Here is a 6,586-nt window from a genome sequence, read left to right on the forward strand (position 1 = left end):
CCACAGCTCTTCCCAAAAATAGTCCCACCTCACAAAAAGTCCTCTTCCTCAGCCTTCCCAGCCTCACATATCCTTGAGAAACTGGCTATAAACAATTTTTGCTATGGAGAAACCCTGTCTCTACTAAAAATACAAAATTAACTGGGCATGGTGGCACATGTCTGTAATCCCAGCTACTTGGGAGGCTGAGGCAGGGTAATTGCTTGAACCTGGGTGGCGGCGGTTGCGGTAAGCTGAGATTGCACCATTGCACTCCAGCCTGGGCAACAGGAGTGAAACTCAGTCTCAAAAAAAAAAAAAAAAAAAAAAAAAGATAGGGTCTTGCTCTGTACTCCAGGCAACCTTGGCTCACTGCAGCGTCAACCTCCTGGGCTCAAGTAGTCCTCCCACCTCAGCCTCCTGAGTAGCTGGGACTATAAGCACATGCCACCACAGCTGGCTAATTTTTGTTTTTTTTTCCTAGACTGCGCCCAGCCTAGAAAGCAATTTTAAACAAATTTCGAGAAGGTGGCTGGATATAAAATATGCCAAAATAGTACATATAATATATATGATATACATATATATGAAAAAACAGATAGAAGATTCAATTGAACAAGTTGTAAAAGACCCCAGCAATGATGGACATAAAAATGTAAGTTACTAAGGAATATAATTAGCAAGAATTGGTATAACCTTATGAAGAGAACTTGAATATGGAGGGACTAATCAGAAAACAAGTGAAAAAGCATAATATAGGATGCCTCAAACTCCTAGCGATTTAAAAACTTAATTTGTAATAATTTAGAGTGATCCAAATCTGATAATTATTTTATTAATAATAATTGTTTTATTAAAGACAAGTTAATTCTGAAGTTAATGTGAAAAAGTCAATATGGCAGACAGAATAGCCAGGAAAATTCTGAAAAAGAGTAATTCAGAACATTTACTCTACCATATGTTTAAACATAAAATAATAGCCTTGGCTGGGTACGGTAGTTCATACCTGTAATCACTAAAAGCACTTTGAGAGGCCGAGGTGGACGATCACTTGAGCCCAGGATTTTGAGACCAGCCTGGGCAACATAATGAAACACCATCTCTACAAAAATACAGAAATTAGCTGGGTATGTTGACACATGCACATAATGTAGTCTCAGCCATCCTCCCAAATGCTTTGGGAGGCTGAGGCAGGAGGATAGCTTGAGCCTGGGAGGTCAAGACTGCAGTGAGCTGTGATTGCACTACTGCACTTCAGACTGGGTGACAGAGTGAGACCCTGTCACAAAATAAAAGTCTTAAAATACCATGGTTCTGACAGATAAGCAAACAGATCAGCGGAGTGGAATAGAAACTCCAGACCCAGTAGGTAGTATATTCTTCTTCACATGATAAAGACAGCATTTCTAATTAGGGGCACACATATGGATTATTTAGTACTTCGCTTATAATATACAACTGTATATTGTAACCATTGTGGAGGGAAGGAAAATAGGTCCTTAACATTTCATATCTACTACTCCAAGTGGATCAGAGATTCAAATGTGAAAGATGAAATCATAAAAGTTCTAGAAATAATGTGGAAAAAATGTTAGCCTCAGGACATGGAAATCATTCTAAGTCTAACACAAATCCTAGAACCCATAATTGAAAATAATAATAAATTAATTTTTTTACTTGGCAAAAAACTATTAATGCTAAAACTCCAAAAGATAATTGATAGCCTGGGAAAACTTACCTGCAACATATATCCCAGAAAAAGCTAATTTTAATGAAATGAAAGTACTGCCTATCTAATGAGGAAAAATAATCCAAAAGAAAATAAGCACGGGATATAGAGATAGTTCATAGAAAAGGAACAAAAAATGGCTTTTTGGTATGCATGTTTTCTTCTGTTTGAACTGTCATAACAAAATATCACAGACTGAGTAGCTTAAAAAACATAAATTTAGGCCGGGTACGGTGGCTCATGCCTGTAATCCCAGCACTTTGGGAGGCCGAGGCGGGTGGATCACAAGGTCAGGAGATTGAGACCATCCTGGCTAACATGGTGAAACCCCGTCTTTACTAAAAATACAAAAAAATTAGCCAGGCATGGTGGCAGGCGCCTGTAGTCCCAGCTACTCAGGAGGCTGAGGCTGGAGAATGGCGTGAACCTGGGAGGCAGAGCTTGCAGTGAGCCGAGATTGCACCACTGCACTCCAGCCTGGGCGACAGAGCCAGATTCCGTGTCAAAAACAAAACAAAACAAAAACACATAAATTTATTTTCTTATAGTTCTGAAGGCTGGAAGTTCAAAATAAAGATGCCAGTAGGGTTGATTTCTGGTGAAGGGCTGTCTTCCTCGCTTGTAGATGGCCACTTGCTTTTGTCTTGACATGGCTTTTCTTGTGTGTTGGAGGAGAGAAAGAAATCTCTGGTGTCTCTTCCTCTTCTTGTAAGAACGCTATCATATTAGGTTCCCACACTTAAAACTTTCATTTAACCTATTTAATATCTCCTTAAAGGTCCTATCTTCAAATCTAGTTCCATCAGTCATTCGGGCTTTAACATGAAATACAGGTAGACACATTTCAGTGTACAATAATGTGAAAAGATAATTATCCTCGCTGATAAGAATGAAATGTAAATTAAACCTATACGTTTTACCTAGTAAAAGTTTAATGTTAACTAGGTTTTTTCAGATGTAAGGCCAGGCGTAGTGAGTCATGCCTGTAATCCCAACACTTTGGGAGGCTGAGGTGGGCAGATCATTTGAGGTCAGGAGTTTGAGACCAACCTGGCCAACATGGTGAAACCCTGTCTATAGTAAAAATACAAAAATTAGCTGGGTGTGGTGGCATGTACCTGTAGTCCCAGCTACTCAGGAGGCTGAGGCAGGAGAATCACTTGAACCTAGGAAGGGAGGCTGCAGTGAGCCGAGATCATGCCACTGCATTCTAGCCACCTTTTTTTCCCAATAGTGATATGGTTCAGGTCTGTGTACCTACCCAAATCTCATGTCAAATTGTAATCCCCAATATTGGAGTGGGGCCTGGTGGCCTCGAGGTGATTGGATTATGGGGTCAGATTTCCTCCTCGGTGCTGCTTTCATGATATTGAGTGAATGCTCGTGAGATTTGGTTGTTTAAAAGTGTGTAGCACCTCCCCGCTCTGTCTTCCTGCTTTGGCCACGAAAGATGTGCCCGCTTTCCCTTCACCTTCTGCCATGATTTTAAGTTTCCTGAGGCCTCCCCAGCCATGCTTCCTGTGGAGCCGTAAGCCAATTAAACCTCTTTTCTTTATAAATTACCTAGTCTCGGGTATTTATTTCTAGCAGCGTGAAGAATGAACTAATACAAATAGCTTTTGAGGTACATGTGGTTTTTGGTTATGTGGATGAATTGTATAGTGAGAAAGTTTAAGATTTTAACTTTTTAAGAAACAGCAAAGTTAGAAACTTAAGCTAGAAAAAGAAGAGCAACTAAATCCAAAGCAAGCAAAAGAAAAACAAAGATCACAATGGAAATCAAAGAAAGAGAAAACATTAAGACACATACTAGAAAATGTCTGAAACCAAAAGGTAGTTATTTGAAAAGATAACAAACTTGACAAGGAAAAAAAGAACACAAATTACCAAAATCAGAAATGAAAGAAGGGAAATCACTGTCAAAAACCTATAAAAATTAAAACTTTATGCTAACAAATTAGGCAAATTAGATAAAAGGGAAACATTTCTGATAAGTCATAAACTACGAGAACCAACTCTAGAAGAAATTTCAAAACTTGAATAGACCTATAACTAAAAAAGGACTTCATTAAAATTTTCATGAAGAATAGTCCATAAATAGAAATCTATAAAATATTTAAAGAAAAAATAATACCAATACTTCACAAATTCTTTCAGGAAACAGACAAGGAGAAGGAAACAATTCTGAGGTCATACTGTGTGGCCAGTATTAAGCCTATACCAAAGGCAGATTTTAAATATCAGAAGAAAGGCTGGGTGCAGTGGCTCATGCCTGTAATCCAGCATGTTGGGAGGCTGAGGCGGGCGGATCATGAGATCAGGAGTTCATGACCAGCCTGGCCAACATGGCAAAACCCCATCTCTACTGAAAATACAAAAATTAGCCTGGCATGGTGGCTTGCTACTGTAGTCCCAGCTACTGAGGAGGCTGAGGCAGGAGAATTGCTTGGACCCACAAGGCGGAGGTTGCAGTGAGTTGAGATGGTGCCACTGCACTCCAGCCTGGGCGACAGAGAGAGACTCCATCTTTAAAATAAATAAATAAAATAAAATAATACAAAAATTAGCTGGGTATGGTGGTAGGTTCCTGTAATTCCAGCTACATGGGAGGCCAAGGCAGGATAATTGCTTGAACCCAGGAGGCAGAGGTTGCAGTGAGCCAAAATCGCACCATTGCACTCCAGCCTGGGCAACAAGAGCAAAACTCCGTCTTAAAAAAAAATTATAAATAAATATCAATAGAAAAACTGCAGACCATGAACTACAGAGTCTCACGAACATAGACACAAAAATCCTGAACAAGGCTGGGTGCAGTGGCTGACACTTGTAATCCCTGCACTTTGTGAGGCCAAGGCAGGCGGATTGCTTGTTCCCATGAGTTTGAGACCAGCCTGGGACCCATGGTGAAACCCTGTCTCTACAAAAAGTAAAAATCTAGCCAGGCATGGTGGTGTGACTGTAGTACCAGCTACTCAAGAGGCTGAGGTGAGAGCATCATCTGAACCCATGGAGGTCGAGGCTACAGTGAGCCATGATCACACCTTTGTACTCTTGTCTTCGCAACAGTGTGATTCTCAAAAAACAAAAAAGTCCTTAACAACAACAAAAACAGGAAAGCATCTGACAGAATCCCAAACCCATTGATAATATAAGCTCTCAACATACAAGTTGAAAATACATGATTTCAATAGACACAAAAATTATTTGATACAGTCCCACATACATGCGTGATTTAAAACTTTTGAAATGCTAGGAATAGAACTAGGAAAATAAAGGAGTCTCCTCATCCTGATGAAAGATATTGTATCAGTCAGGCTTGAATAAGACAAGCAGAGTCATTAAGAGATATATACATACGATATCTGTATATTAAGAGATTTATTAGAGGGCATTGGCTTATGCAATTATGGGAGTTGGGTAAGCAGTCTCTATAAGGCTGTATCTCTCTGATGCTACACCTTAAAGTCCAGGCATGGTACCTGGAGTCCTAGCTACTCAGGAGACTAAGTCAGAGGGATTGCTTGAGCCCAGGAGGTTGAAGATGCAGTGAGCTATGATTGTGCCACTGCATTCCAGCCTGGGCAACAGGGTGAGACCCTGTCTCTAAAAATAATAATAATGAAGTAAAAATAAATAATGTAAATGTTTGATGCAGAAATGAAAAGATACTAGAAAGTAACACAAAGCTATAGGAAGAAATAAAGAACATTGGTAAAGGTAACTATATAACTGTGTATTTACATAGGTAAATACAAAAGCCAGCAATATTGTATTTTTGTCGTGTATTCCTGTCTTCTTCCTATATGATTTTAAAGAAAAATGTAGCTGTGCACGGTGACTCATGCCTATAATCTCAGCACCTTGGTAGGCTGAGGTGGATGGATCCCTTGAGCTCAGGAGTTCTGAGACCAGCCTGGAGAAACATGATGAAACCCTGTCTCTACAAAAAATACAAAAATTAGCCGGGTATGGTGGCAGGCACCTGCCGTCCCAGCTACTTGGGAGGCTGAGGCAGGAGAGTCACTTGAACCCAGGAGGCGGAGGTTGCAATGAGCCGAGATTGCACCACTGCACTCCAGCCTGGGTGACAGTGAGACTCCATCTAAAAAAAAAAAAAAACACACACACACAAACGTAAATGCATAAAACAGTAATTATAAATATCTGCAAATGGGCACACAATGTGTAACGATGTAATTCCTGTCAATAATAATGTGAATGGGGAAGGACAGAGATGTATAGGACCAGAATTTTTGTAAATGATTGAAGCTAAGGTAGAATTAATTCAAAGCAGAATATGTGTTAACTCCAAGGTAAACACTGAGAAAATGAATACAAAATGTACAGAAAATAAAAGGAACCAAAATGATAAATAAATTCCGGCCAGGTGCAGTGGCTCCCGCCTGTAAGCACTTTGAGAGGCTGAGGCAGGCAGATCACCTGAAGTCAAGAGTTTGAGACCAGCCTGACCAATATGGAGAAACCACATCTCCACTGAAAATACAACATTAGCCGGCCGTGCTGGCACATGCCTGTAATCTCAGCTACTCAGGAGGCTGAGGCAGAAGAATCGCTTGAACCTGGGAGGTGGAGGTTGTGGCAAGCTGAGATCGGGCCATTGCGCTCTGACCTGGGCAACAAGAGCAAAACTGGATCTCAAAAGAAAAAAAAAAAAAAAAATCAAACACAAAAGGCGGCAATACTGGGAGAATTAAGAAACAAAAAGAGACATACACAAAACAAATTAAAATATGGCTGAAGTAAATCCTTTACAAGCAATTAATTTAAATGTATATTGATTAAATTCTCCAATTAAAGGGCAGAGATTGCCAGATGGATTTAGAAAAAAATGATCCAACGATATGCTGTCCATGAGAG

At 40.0% G+C, this 6,586-nt stretch overlaps 1 long non-coding RNA gene across 1 annotated transcript; it reads left to right on the forward strand.

The window, feature by feature from the left end:
* Positions 1–404: 404 nt before the first annotated feature.
* Positions 405–6,248, forward strand: LOC144337469 (uncharacterized). Its single transcript, XR_013410633.1, has 2 exons — positions 405–1,018; positions 5,583–6,248. It is a non-coding gene; the product is annotated as an uncharacterized LOC144337469 (long non-coding RNA).
* Positions 6,249–6,586: the final 338 nt, after the last annotated feature.

This window comes from Macaca mulatta, chromosome 19 (genome assembly GCF_049350105.2).
Source record: "Macaca mulatta isolate MMU2019108-1 chromosome 19, T2T-MMU8v2.0, whole genome shotgun sequence".
Lineage (NCBI taxonomy): Eukaryota > Metazoa > Chordata > Mammalia > Primates > Cercopithecidae > Macaca > Macaca mulatta.